The 13584-nt window shown below is 47.0% G+C and overlaps 1 protein-coding gene across 1 annotated transcript in view; it reads left to right on the top strand.

Annotated features, from left to right (window-relative positions):
- The first annotated feature begins 1478 nt into the window (after positions 1-1478).
- Cacna1e (calcium voltage-gated channel subunit alpha1 E) overlaps positions 1479-13584 on the top strand; it is a 484040-nt gene continuing 471934 nt past the window's right edge. Inside the window, exon 1 of the mRNA XM_087581477.1 lies at positions 1479-1946. The gene's annotated coding sequence lies outside the window, so the exon portion shown is untranslated. The remainder of the gene's footprint in view (positions 1947-13584) is intronic.

The following is a 13584-nucleotide window of genomic DNA, read 5'->3' as shown; positions in this document are numbered from 1 at the left end:
TATTTTTTTCTATGCGTGAAGGCGCACTTGCCACATGTTATATGTCAGAGGAAAACTTTCTGAAGTTAGTTCTCTCTAACGTGTGGGCTGGGGGTTGAACTCAGATTGTCAGGCGTTAGCGGCAAGCCCTTTTACTCCCAGCCCTGTGGAGTCACGCACACCCTCTAATCAGGGGACAATTGATTTACAGAACTGTATGTAGCCCTGTTTTTTCCCCTAATGCCCAACAGAGTTTTGTCTGCTTGATGCTGGGGTTAGTGACTCAGTTTTCTGAAAATCTCATTTCCAGAGACTAGACTAACTTCTTTTTAGTCTTGGCAAGAGTTTACCAATCATCTGACCTAGAGCCTCGAGAGGTTCTGGCTGCTCCCAAGGTAAACCTCCCAATCAGACTTTCCCACTTGGGAGGTCCAGGTAGTAAAGTGGGAGCAAGCCAGGTTGTCCAGCCCTTACCTTCCGTTTCTGTCTATCACTGGACTAAGAGCAAAGAGTTGCTGCTGTAGGCCTCCTGGCTCTTCTGTCTCCTTCCATGCATTGCTTCCCAGCTCCTCTGGTGTCAGGCTGAAGGCCAGTGGGCTGTGGAGTTGGCAAAGTTGAGCAGAGAGGGCTCCTGCTGTCAGTCACAAGCCATTTAGAGGAAGCAGGCCAACTGTCCCTTTCACTTTGAAACCTGTAAGGAAACCTTCAGAGGAAGGCCAGGGCTAGAGCGGAGAGGGACAGGTGCTATCTACTACCCTCTTCCAGTCCTCTTCCTGTTCTTTCTACCAGGCTGCCTTACCCTGTTCTCTGCTGGAATCAGCGTATGTCTGTGGAAGGAAGGCTTGCCCAGATGACTCTGGGAGACATTTTCAGTGTTCTGAGAAAGACAGGCTGAGAGCCAGAGAAATGGGAGAGAGGAAACCCCAGAGATTCAAGTCTAGCAGGCCTTGGAAAACCCAGTTTGACTCACTAATTTTTAAAGCTGTCCTCAGAGAACAGGTTGGCTTCCCCTAGAGTTCTCAGCTGCTCCCTTGGACATCCAAGGAGAACAGGCTGCAGAGAGGTTTCTTCTCTGGCTTGGGGTCTCTTTTCTTGGGCATTGCTGGGCTCAGAGACAGTGCCCTCCCCCACTACCCGGTCGCTCTTGACTTCGGAAGACCCGAGTGGCTTTTATTTCTCGTTAGATGTGGCGAGAGCTCTTCTGATCACTTTTGCTACTGTAAATGAGGTCAGTGGTTAGGATTCTGGTGGGATCTAGCGCAGGCGAGAGGGCGCGGGGAGTGAGGGTGCAGGGAGCGGGGTGGGGGAGGCACTGCCAGAAGATCCAGTGCTTTAGTGGAAATCACTCGCGGAAGTTTGAGGTCAGTGAACTTTTTTTCTTTTTGCAGAAACCCTGACCTAAATGTCTGGACCCCTGATCTGGTTACTACACAGATGTGTAGATAAATCCAGCCTTGCGCTGCCCCCCGCCCCTCCCCGCAGTCACTGCGCGCTCCCGTGTTCGTCTTGCCCGCCTCCTGCCTGCTCCACACAGCTCTCAGGGGCTGCGCTGCCTGGACAGAGAAATTTCTCCTCCATTTGGATACCCTCCCGTCTTCTCTTCTCCTTTGTTATTTATTCCCCCAGCTATCCCTTCTGAAAGGGCCAGTGTGAAAGTCTTTTTGATTGCCAGAAATTTCTTTTGCACTGTGTGGGCAGGAAACAGATTTTTTTTCCTCCCTCGTCCCCCGAACTGTCTCTTTTTCTCATTTATTAATTTTGCTTTCCGTTTCTTTCCTTCCCCTGCGCATTTTTCTGTAGACTTTATCTTCTTTCCCCGACAATTTCACCACCTCCCCCTTTTCCTTCCTCTCCCTCCCTCCAGTCCCCTTCCCCCACCCTTTGCTCTTTTAAAATAATTCAAGGATGCCTCGGGGTTACTAGCACACCCTCCTTCAGCTGAGCTCGGGACTCTGCATTAATTCAAGGTGAGTGGGGTTGGCTTCTCACCCATGAGGATGGGGCTCTTTGTGTCCGAGTGGCCGCAAGCAGGGCTGCGCTGCACTCCAGAAGACAGCGCGAATCCCCTGCTGCTGCTACCTGTTGGGGTGCGTGGACCTCGGAGGCTCGGACCTGGGCCAAACCCTCTTGGAAGGCTCCTTAGCCTGCTCTTCCTCGGCTGCCCTTCCTTTCCCAACTTCTGCAGGAATTGACCCAGCTGGGATAGTCCCTGTCAGGAGCAAACTCCATGCTCCTTGGTGGGTCCCATTTAGCTTGTGGCTTGCAGTTCTCAGCCCACAGCTGGGGATTTTCGCCTGTTGCCACAGAAATGGAGCCCCACTCCTAGTAGGTGAGGGCCTGGGGATTACCATTAGTCTCAGAGCCTCCCAAAGTCCTTCCAGGACTCCAGATAAAAGCAGCTAGCCAGTACTCAACACTGGGAAGTTTTGTGGGGGACCGTTGAAGGGGAAAGTGTTAAGGAAGGGGCTGAGCTTCCAATGAAGTTTCTGTGAAGGATGCTGTGTATACTTTTGGAGGTGACTGGTTAAGGTGGTCTGGCTGTCTCTGGAGCTGCTAATTAGGGCAGGCATGTGGTCTTTTCCTCAGATGGGGACTTGGGTGGAGGATACCAAGGGGAAACAAGGCTAGAGTGACTTGCTTTTTTTTTTTTTTGGATCAGGCTTGGGTGTCTCCCTAAACACCATGCTTTCCAGGGTCACAACAGTCAGGGTTCTGTGCCTCTTGGTGTTTTCTGTTGGTGATATAGAGAGAATGATGGCACTTTCCCCTATCTCCCCTGTCTGGGCTTCCTCCTTCAGGTGGGGACCATGGTGGTAGTTTGGCCCTTTGCCCAAGGTGTATGCAGGGTTGGGGATGGAGGTGGGAATCTGAAGTCAGGATCTTGGAGCTGCCCGTGTCTGTGATGGTGACACCTCAGAGCCAGTGTTTCAGGCTGAGTAAGCCTGTGGATAACCTCGACCTTCGAGCAATCAAGCTCGTTTCCTTCCTAGGCCCATGTGTTGGAACATTCACTCCTTATTCTTGGGGGGAATGACACTCACATTGTGTCATAGAGACATCATCTTCTGGGGGAAAGCAGAAAGCTTAGTCCTAGTCCTGGGGGCTGGGAAACCTGAACCCAGCGGCATGTTTCTAATACGGAAATAGAAACATTCGTTCGTTGTGAGAGCCACTGGAAGAGGGGTTGGAAGACAGGTCACGAGATGTTGAAGGAAACTCCACTGTCTGTTCCCAGTAGAATTGCTGCTGGGAAGGGCTTTGTCTCTTGTAATAACATGGTTCCTGGAGGATTATTTCCTGTCTCCAGGACCCAGAGGAAGATGGCTTTATGTGTTCAATTTGCTTTCTGTGGGTCTCTTGCTATGGGGTTATTTCTAAGTTTCTGGCCAGGGAGATAGATGCCTTCACCACTTTGGAGTACGGGGCAGTTATACCCCTTACCGCCCAAGCCTGGACACTTTTGAGGATGCATATGAGCTAACCAAACAGACTGTCTATACAGGTAGAGATGAATGATGGGCATAAGACTGAGTGTGTGGTCAGAGGGAGGAACAGTTCATGAGGTACCACACCTTCATGCTCTGTCTTGAATCCTCCCTTTTTAGAACAGGTGTGACTCTGATTTTTGGACTTTTCTCCCTCAATTCCGTTTGAAAAATTTAAGTTGAAAATAGGAACTTTTGGAGAAGGGGTGAAAATCAACAGCAGGATGTTTACTGAGCATACTCAAGACCCCGGTTTGAGCCCAAGTTTTTTAAAAAGAAGCTCAAACAATGATAACTAGACTCTTTGAACTGCCCCTTTCTAGAGTGGGATTTCGTGCGCGGATAACAACTTTTAGGGTGGTTTCTGTGGAGCCTTGTCCATTCCCTGCACCTGGGGCTTCCAGGAGACCATCCTGCCAGGAGCTGCCAGGGCAGGGTTGGTGGCAGCATGATGCACCAGGATACAGGCACAGTGCCGAGCTGTTGGATCCACATTGTCACAACTATTGTACCCCTCTGGGGCTGGGATTGAGTGTTGGGCATGGGAAAAGAGAAGGGAGAGAGACAGAGAAAAAAAAAATTCCTCCATGTTGTCTTGGTTTCAACTGAGAAATCCACGGTTCAGAAGCATCATTTTACAGGAAGATATCTGGCGTTCACCTCCTTGCTGTGTGAGGGAAAGAGAGGCCTTCTTAGGGACATGCCAGTCACAACTTCCCTGGAACCTGTGGGTCTTTCAGGCAGCTAAATCATCTCAGGATTTGAAAAATAATTAGCTACCTACTTGTTGAGGGCTTATTTAGTTTCCAGATGCTAAATCAAGCAGTTTCTAGACCTTGTCATAATGAATCCTTTCCCAATTCTATCAAGTATGTGCCCCATTTTATGTCCCCATTTTATAGATGAAGAAATCGAAGCTAAGAAATGTTAAGTAACTTGTTCAAATTCACCCAGAACTAGGAGACAGAACTGGGGTTACATTCAAGCCTAGCTGACTCCCCGCCACCTCCCACAATGCTGCCTCTGTACCAAAGTAGATGGGGTGAATAAGTTCCCTGTAGGTTGAGAGGGAACTTTGTTTACTTGTCTGTCCCCCTGATTCTTTTTTTTATATATATATATTTTTTTTATTAACTTGAGTATTTCTTATATACATTTCAAGTGTTATTCCCTTTCCCGGTATCCGGGCAAACATCCCCCTCCCCCCTCCCCTTCGTTATGGGTGTTCCCCTCCCAACCCTCCCCCCATTGCCGCCCTCCCCCCACCAGTCTAGTTCACTGTGTCCCCCTGATTCTTGTTTTTGTTGTCTCTGTCGTGTGTGTGTGTGTGTGTTGTGTGTGTGTGTTTTGTGTGTTGTGTGTGTGTGTGCGTGCGCGTGCATGTGCGTTATCCTTGTTTGCTATACATGAAGTTTGTGTCCCCTTTCCCCTTCCTGGCCATTAAGAATAGTCTTTGTCATGGATCCCAGTCTAGTGTAGACAGGAAACCTAGCTGAGGTGACAGGACTGTCTGATGGGAAGACAGGGGAGGTTTGCCTCTCTCAGGGTGTTAGTGACTGACTTGGAAGGGGCTTTCCCACCTCTGGCTTTCCCTGAAGAAATTCTGCAGCTCAGTGAGGAAGCATGTCTGTCCCCAGCTGAGGGGACCATGGGTGCAGCTGCTAAGATCCTCATTCCAACAAGAAGGCAGAACTTGAGCTCGGGATAGGCAATGCTGGACGTGTTTGTAACCTTTTACCCTTCCATTTACCACAGCTCTGTGGCTCATCAGATCAAGAGGGGCAGAGGGAAGCAGACAGGCTGGGGACTGGGTTGGGGTAGAGCAGATGGAGAAAGCATTTGTCTGGAAGACTTCATTTCTACCATAATTTGGCCCCAGTAAGTAGCCTTGGGCAAGTCACTACCCTACTTGGGCCTTATTTGTTTTATCCCTATGTGAAATCTGGGCCAGATGTGCCATTGGTGTTTATCCTAAGAGTGGAGGCCTGAGATCTTATAGTTCAGGATGTCTCTGCATTTTGTGTCCTCTATCTAGATTTTAGGTGATCTAGCTTGCCTTTCTGTTGCTGTGATAAAGACTATGAACAAAACCAACTCGTGGGGCAAAGTTCAGCTTGTAAGTTATGGTCCCTTAACGAGGGAGGCCAGAGTGGGAGCTCAAGGCAAGAACATAGAGGTAGGACACAAGGTAGAGGCCACGGCGGGGTGCTGTTTCCAGGCTCATGGTCAACTTGCTTTCTCATACAGGCCAATGACATCTGGCTTGGGAAGGTACCACCCACTGAGGGCTAAGTGTTCTACTAATTAGCGACCAAGAAAATGCCCCACAGAAGTGCCGACAGCCAGTCTGACGAAGGCAATTTCTCAATTGTGGTTCCTGTTTCCAGTGTATGTCAAGTTGATAATTAAAGCTAGCCATTGAAAATCAAAGTCATTCTTTTTGCTGTCTTCTCTCTTAGTAGTGGTAGAAAGAGGGGGCCACCGTGGGAGGAGTAACCACCCTTGGTTGCCAGAGGGAAAGTCAGCTACGGACTGGAAAAACAGGGTGGTTTTTCTGGTCAGGAGAGTAGTTTTTTCTTCCTGGTATATGTTACCTCGCATTCCCAATAAGTAAGGCCGAGCTAGCAAACACAGAAAGTGTAACAATAGACTGACAACTGTGTACACTATGCCCTGACTCATGAACCAAACTGTTGACAGGAGGAATGAGGGTAGGAGGCGAGACGGTGGGAGCTAGTGGCCTCTAAAAGGATGGAATAGTGGTCCTTGTCCTCATGGTGTGTATAGTGTGGTGGTGGGGCCTTGGTCTAGGTCACTGGGCCAGGTATACATTTAGCAACTATAGCTACTTACAACAAAAAAAGTTCACTGTGAAACCATTTGTTACAGCATCGATGAGGTTACTGGAAGCCAGGCGCCTTCCCAGCAGAAACAAAGATGTAAGTTGGAAGATCAATGTTAAGGCTGTCAGCTTTGTCAGGAACGTGGGGATTCCTAGGGAGTCGTGCTGTCTGTGAAACAGGCCCAGACTTGGGATTGCAGTGAGTGGGATCCTACAACAGAACATGGCCTCCCTAAAGACCTAGTTTCTCATTCATGTTCTCCTGGCATTGCTTGGAAAGTCATTCTTTGAGATTCCTGGGTCTTTATAATTACATTATACACAATCACAAATATTTCCCATAAACATGAGCATAGGACTGAGGTGAAGAGGGAAGGCTGCAGATTGTCCTGTCCTGTCCTGTCCTGTCCTGTCCTGTCCTGTCCTGTCCTGTCCTATCCTATCCTATCCTAAGTCAGCCTATGAATGAGCTACAGGAGAACATGGTGACTGGAGGGAGGTACCACTCTGCCTTGCGCTCACAGCCTGTGGCAGGGGAGTGAGACTACCCAGCTTTTGTATACTTTCTGGCCTGTGTAACAACACAGGCTAGGGCTGATGGGTGGACTCACCTCTTATTGGCAGAAGGGCTGCTTTAGTTACAAGGATAGTGCGGCATCTTTCAGTCCTTCAGCAGCAGCTAAATGCACACTTGGCCTTTTACTAGGAGACAGAAGAAAGTGTGTGTGTGTGTGTGTGTGTGTGTGTGTGTGTGTGTGTAGAGGCCAGAGAAGAACCTCACTTACTGTCCTTCAGGTGTAGTCCATCCTTTTGTTTGTTTGAGACAGTGTCTCTCCGTGTCATTGGCTGGGGACTTGCCAAGCAGACTAAACTTTATTTGGTGAACCTCGGATTTGCCTGTGTTAACTCTCAACGGTGGTATCACAAGTGTGTGCTACATGGTCTGCAAATTTATTTTTTAAAATGTGGGTTCAAAGAATTGAACTCAGGTCCTTGTACTTGTAAGGCAAATACATTAGCGACTGGCCTCTCTTTCCAGTCCCTGGGCGTCGATCTTGGTCTTAAGTGACTGGTTTCTCCAACTGAGTACAGTGCTTTACCTAAGTATTTGTTTTCTCAAACTTCATGCCCTCTGACTGTAGCACAGTGGATTTGGTCTTGCTGCAATCCCTGTTGGCTGTGTGAACAGGAGAGCCATCCATACTTCCTGACCATCAGCACACATGCCCTGGGTCCCATTGTCCAGGGCATGAGTGGTCATGGGAGGCCTCTTGCCAAGATGAGTGACTCTTCCATGATTCTGCCCTTCTTCCTTTTTCTTTCTCCTTTGTCTCCCCCTCTTAGCCTTGACTAGTCATACAATAGACTTTATTCTCTGTTTACTGAATAGAAATTTTATTTTTTGTTCTTGATTTAAAAAGTGATGAGGAACATTTTACATTTTTTTTTTTGCTTCTCAAATGAAGAGTAAATGGAGTAACTCTTGACTTATTTAGCTCTTGATTGATGCTTTCTGGAATGTAACAAGCTCAAATACAGCGAAAGCCCTATCTTTCCATAGAGAAGGGGGTCACAGTGACAGATGATACCTCTTCAACTCCCAGCTCCTCTTTCCCTTCATCACAGCTCTGGCGAGGACTGATTAGGGCTCAGGTCAGAGAGTCCCAGAGCTACCAGGTGAGGAGAACCAGCCTGCAATCTCAGCCTGCTCTTCTGGCTTAGAGTGGCCCTGGGAGGAAGAGGAAGGGAGAGGAAGAGCTCTGGCTGGAGGCTGGGACTGCAAAGGCCAGTGCATGCTCCAGCTTCATCACTGGGTGGGAGCACTGCTCAATCCTCCCCATCCTCCCTCCCTCCATCCTCCCCTTTCTCTCCATGCCTTCCTCCATTCCTAGCCCTTATCTCTTTCCCGATTTTTCTCCCTAATTCTCCTTTTTCCTTTTGTCCTTTTCTCTCCCTCCTCCTCCTTTCCTCTTCCCCCTTCTTCTTTCCATGTTTTCTTCTTCTCATGCCTTTCTTTTATCCGCACTCCCCCCTCCCCCCTCCCCAGTAAGCAGAGCTCAGGAACCCTTTCTGGGTTGGCTAAGTGACTTGGATCCTGAGAAGACAACAATGAGACAAGACAGCCAAATACCCTACTTTCATAAAATTCATATTCTGCCCCAGAGACTCAGGGGGAGTGAAGCAGAATCAGCTGGTGATGAATGTTGTTCAGAGGATTAATCTAAGGCAATGTGGTAGGGACAGAGTGACTTCAGATTGACATGTCACTGAAGGCTCCTGAAGAGGTGATATTTAAGTCGAGGATCAGAACGGCAGAAAATGAAAGAGGATTCATATCGTCAATTTCCTTCAGCATTCGAGGAATAAATTAAACGCGATGCGAAACTGCTTTAAAGACTACAAAATAAACTCAGCGTTTTATGCCCTAGACAGAACTGTGCGCGCTGAGCATCGTGATTCATTAATATTATCAATTTCGCTACCTAGCCTAGTAGTGAATGTGGGTTGGATTAAATTACAAGTGGAAATGGGGAGTTCAGAGGAGATTTTTAAGATATAAAAGCAGATGATGCCTGTGACAGGCATTTGTCAAAAGGAGACACTTCCTTCCATTCCTGTTGCTAATGGGCTTGTCTAGAGACTTCTACCCACCTGCTTCCTGGGCATCGCTGAGGCCCAGAGAGATAGTGGGTTGGGGGAGGGGATGGTATTATGGAGGGCGGAGAATCCCCGGGCTGTTTCAGGTTAGTGTCTTTGCTTCTCGGGGTCATTTTAAACTCAGAGCACAGGTAGGCTTATCTGAAGTTGGGGACAGATTCCACAGGCTTCCTTTCCACCCACATACCTCCGAGAGACGGCTCTTCCCCCACTGCCGGGCTAGTCACTGTTGTCTTTAGGTGTCTACAAGCCTCCTGTATCTCAGTATTCTCCCCAGCTGTGGACGAGCAGATCCGCTCACCTCCTCTGCCGAGGGCTGAGTCAACATAGTTCACCTACTACCTCCAGGATCGTGAGTCACGGCTCTTCAAACATGGAGCTGTGAATCATTTAATTTCTAGACCTGGCGAGGCTCGGGTGGTGGCTGAGCCAGTAGACTATGCACTGCCCTGCCCCTGTCTCTTATTCCACCATGACTTAACATCCTTCCTGAACTTAAAACCTAGAACTTGGATCCATGGCCTTTATCAGGACTACTTAACTCAATTTCTTGGCAGCTCCAGGAGGAAGTCCAGTCCTAGGGTATGGTTCCTGGACAGCAACATCAGCACCACTAAGGCTTTCTCTACTCCGCTGCCAGAGTTCTGTGTCAGGTCCACTCTGGAGTGGGTGACTCATGGGAGCTTGAGAAATTTTGTTAGAAGGATGGATGGAGGTTAGGACAGTAGTGTGGTCCATCTCTTTGAGCTAAGGAAATCTTAGCTAAGGGGAAAAAAAAGGCCTGTAAATTGGGAGACAATGATTGGTAGTAGAGCCTGAGTTTCATTCAAGTCTTGGCTTCTAAGCCAGAACTATTATGAAGTTAGGAGTCCTAATTAAAATGCATATATTCTTGGATACATCTGTTACCAATCATTTACACTTCAATGCTAATAGTGTTTTGGCCATTTCCAGTGGCGTGGTGATTAGAGAGCTTGAGAGTCTGAGGCTGGAGACCAGAATACCTTGCTGGTATCTCGTGGGAACTTTCACCTGTGTGGCAATTCTCTTCTCTGGTGTTGACTGGCCTTCTCCAGACAGTAGCAGCGTGACTGATCCTTAAATGTAGATGCTTCCTGGTTACAGCTCTGTTTCTTCACCTATGGTATAACCACTCCCTGAGAGTTTTCTCTTTCATTTAGAATTTTATCCCAGCTGTAGAGTGGATACTTTCACTGTAGTACTCCATAGTGTCTCAGACTCACCTTGTTTAAAATCAAATCCATAATCCTTTGCCTCATCTGGCCCACCTATCAGGAAGCCTCTTACAGCAAATGATGTCACCATTTATTTTATCAGTGAGCCAGAGATCCGGGGATCACTTGTGACTACTCTTCTGTGTTTCTTCTCCTTTACCTTCACTTCGTAATTTACCTTGAATCTGCCTCAGTCTCTTCATAAGAACAGTCCCAACCACAGTTACTTCTGGGAAGTTTGCTCCCTCTTCATGTACCCATGGTCCTTTGTACTCTCTCAGCATCATGGACTTTTCCTGCCACTACATTTTAGGTCGTGGTGTGATCGCCAGCCCCCTCACAGACTGTGAGGGCCAGATAACAAGGATTTTGTGTCTTATCAATGTTTCTTTAATGATTTGCCCTTAGTGGGCATCTGATAAGCCAATGATTTAGCCAAGTAGAGAAGCCACTATGGAAGTGTGGCAAGTCCCGATTTTACTTCCTCTGTTGCGGTTCATTTTCTCTGCAGATGGAGGGCATTGCACTCACCAAGTCTTTGACAAGATCCTTATTGCACGTTGATTGGGAAGTGATAGTGACGACCCACTCAGTTCCTCAGAGATGCTGATGAGTTGATGGAGGTTGTGACGTGTGTGTGTGTGTGTGTGTGTGTGTGTGTGTGTCTGTGTGCATGTGACTCTATGTATGTCTGTCTCTATGTGTGTGTCTATCTATGTGTATGTGTATCTGTCTCTCTGTGTATGTGTGCATGTGTCTCTGTCTGTATGTCTGTATCTGTGTATGTCTCTGTCTCTCTGTCTCTTTCATTCTCTCTCTCTCTCTCTCTCTCTCTCTCTCTCTCTGTGTGTGTGTGTGTACAAAATGCTGCCATGAAGCTGAAGTGGAAGGATTTTATATTCTTGCCAACTTTGTACCCAACAACATTTTATTTTATTATTTTCTGACTTCTTTGATCACTTCAAGTATTATGCAATGTATTTGTATTGTCATCACTCCCAGCCTTCTCTCTAAATTCTCCCAGATTCACGTCACCCTCTCCCCTCCCAAACTTCATGTCTTCTTTTTAAATACTTATTTACCACCCAGATCAATTTATGCTGCCCTTACATGTATGAGTGTGGGACCATCCACTGGAGTATGGTCAACCCACTGGGGAACACATCCTTAAAGAGAACTGACTTCTTATTCCAAGAAGTCATCAACTGTCAATAAGCAGGGTGGAGGAGGGGTAGGAGAGGGATACCTAGCACTAAAGATGTTTAAAAAGCCATGTGGCGCGCGCACACACACACACACACACACACACACACACACACACACGTATATCTATGAAAGTGTTTAACTGCAATTATTCTACACAGGGAATAATACTGTTTCCAGAAGTCATGGTTTGTTAAATAAAAAGCCCAGTGCCAGGGGTGAGGGACCTCCCTTCAAGTTGTTTGCCAGTATTCTAGAGACACCCAGAACAGTCTAAGCTATTGTATTGTTCTTGGTTGTCTAGTAGAACTTTACAGTAAGACCCTCTTGCTGAAAACATCACACATTTTCATCATTGAAGTTTGTACAGACCAGGAAGCCTCCTCTCGGCTGGGAGCTTTCACAGTACTGGAAGGCACTATGCAGGCTGCTGGCAGGGGGATCATCAACAGTCTTACCCATCCATGAACTGTGTATGCTTCAGTAGTGACAAGTATGACAGCATATGCTTATGGGTATGATTCTGAGAGCAAGCCTCAGTGTGCAGACCTTTCCAGTCCTTCATGTGGGACACATTTGTTATTATTTTCTTGCCTAAAGCAAGTCCCACAGTCAAGCTCAGAGCTGTGTGGGAAGTAATCATCCCAAGTGTGGATGGATAGAAGGAGACATTAACAAATTGGGGTTCTGTTGGGTTGGGTACTCTCTGAGAAGTAGCAGGATGGGATGGGATAGGGAAGGAATTTGTTAGAGCAAACATCGGTGAGAGGGAATGGGGAAGGAGCCAGGGAAAGCTGAAAAGTTGCTAATTCATCATGCCAGTCAGTCTGAGTGACAGACAGAGGAAAGCAGGTTGGGTGGTCCTAGCCTGCCATGTAGGGGAAGGCTACTCAGCAAAGCTCTCAGAGAACCCCTGTGCCTCCTGAGCCAGGAAGTTTCCCGGCTATGCAGGTATGAGCCTGTCTTCCTTCCTTCCTTCCTTCCTTCCTTCCTTCCTTCCTTCCTTCCTTCCTTCCTTTCTTTCTTTCTTTCTTTCTTTCTTTCTTTTTTCCTTCCTTCCTTCCTTCCTTCCTTCCTTCCTTCCTTCCTTTCTTTTTTTTTTGAGCCTGTCTTTCTTTTCATTCCCCATTCTCTCTGCTTGAAGATAGTGATGGATTTCAGAGCCCAGCAGCTGGGGCTCTCGCTCTAGCTGGAGGTGTGCTAGGCATGTTCTCATGGCTCCTATAAGGTCAGTACTCAGTTAGCCACAATTCCAAGGGCCCTATTTCTCTCCTGAACTTCATACCTCTATATTCAAAAGTTTTTTTTTTCAAATGTTTCCATTTGTCATTCCCAGAGGCATCTCAAAGTAACATATCCAAGTTACATTCTTTACTTATAATTAATACCTTAGTTAGGGTTCTGTCATAGTGTTTTATACACACACATGTACACACACATATCTATATCTTTATCTTTATCTGTATCTTTATCTGTATCTATATATCTCATTACAGTTTATCCATATTTCTCCTTTTCACTCATTATCCTGCTTTGTCCCTCCCTCTCCCCTTTGGTCTTGTTTGTTTCTTACATAGTCTCCCTTCTCATGTCATATGATGCATATGATTTAGATGTAGAGTCTGAATATTAGAGAAAATGTGCAATAATTGTCTTTTCTCTCATTGCCTTTCTTGTTTATCCATCCCCTTAAATACTTTATTCTTTCAGTATAGTCCTTACTCTACTTTTTCCTTCCCTCCCTCCCTCCCTCCCTCCCTCCCTCCCTCCCTCCCTCCCTCCCTCCCTCCCTCCCTCTCCTGCATAGGATAGAAAAGGCCCTATTTGTCTTTTCAAGTCTGGCTCATTTTGCCTGGTATCATGATCTCTTCGTCCATCTAATTTTCCAGAAACTAACAGTTTCATTCTTCAGAGCTCTGTAAATCTGTGCATATCATATTTTTCTCCCTTCCTCTGTTGGCGGATGTGTATGTAGGAAGGTTTATATCATGATGTGTACATAGGAAGGTTTACATCTTGGCTGTAGCACACGGTGTGGCAGTGCACACGGATATGATGGATGTGCAAGTACGTCTGTGGAATGATTATTTGGACTCATTTGTATGTGCACTCACAAGGGGTGGAGCTGGGTCACACGGCAGTTTAATGTTTAGTTTCTTGAAGAACGTCCATACTGACTCTC

This window comes from Rattus norvegicus, chromosome 13, assembly GCF_021556685.1.
Source record: "Rattus norvegicus strain SHRSP/BbbUtx chromosome 13, alternate assembly SHRSP_T2T, whole genome shotgun sequence".
In the NCBI taxonomy this organism is placed as follows: Eukaryota; Metazoa; Chordata; class Mammalia; order Rodentia; family Muridae; genus Rattus; species Rattus norvegicus.
This window is presented reverse-complemented; position numbering and strand designations above follow the sequence as displayed.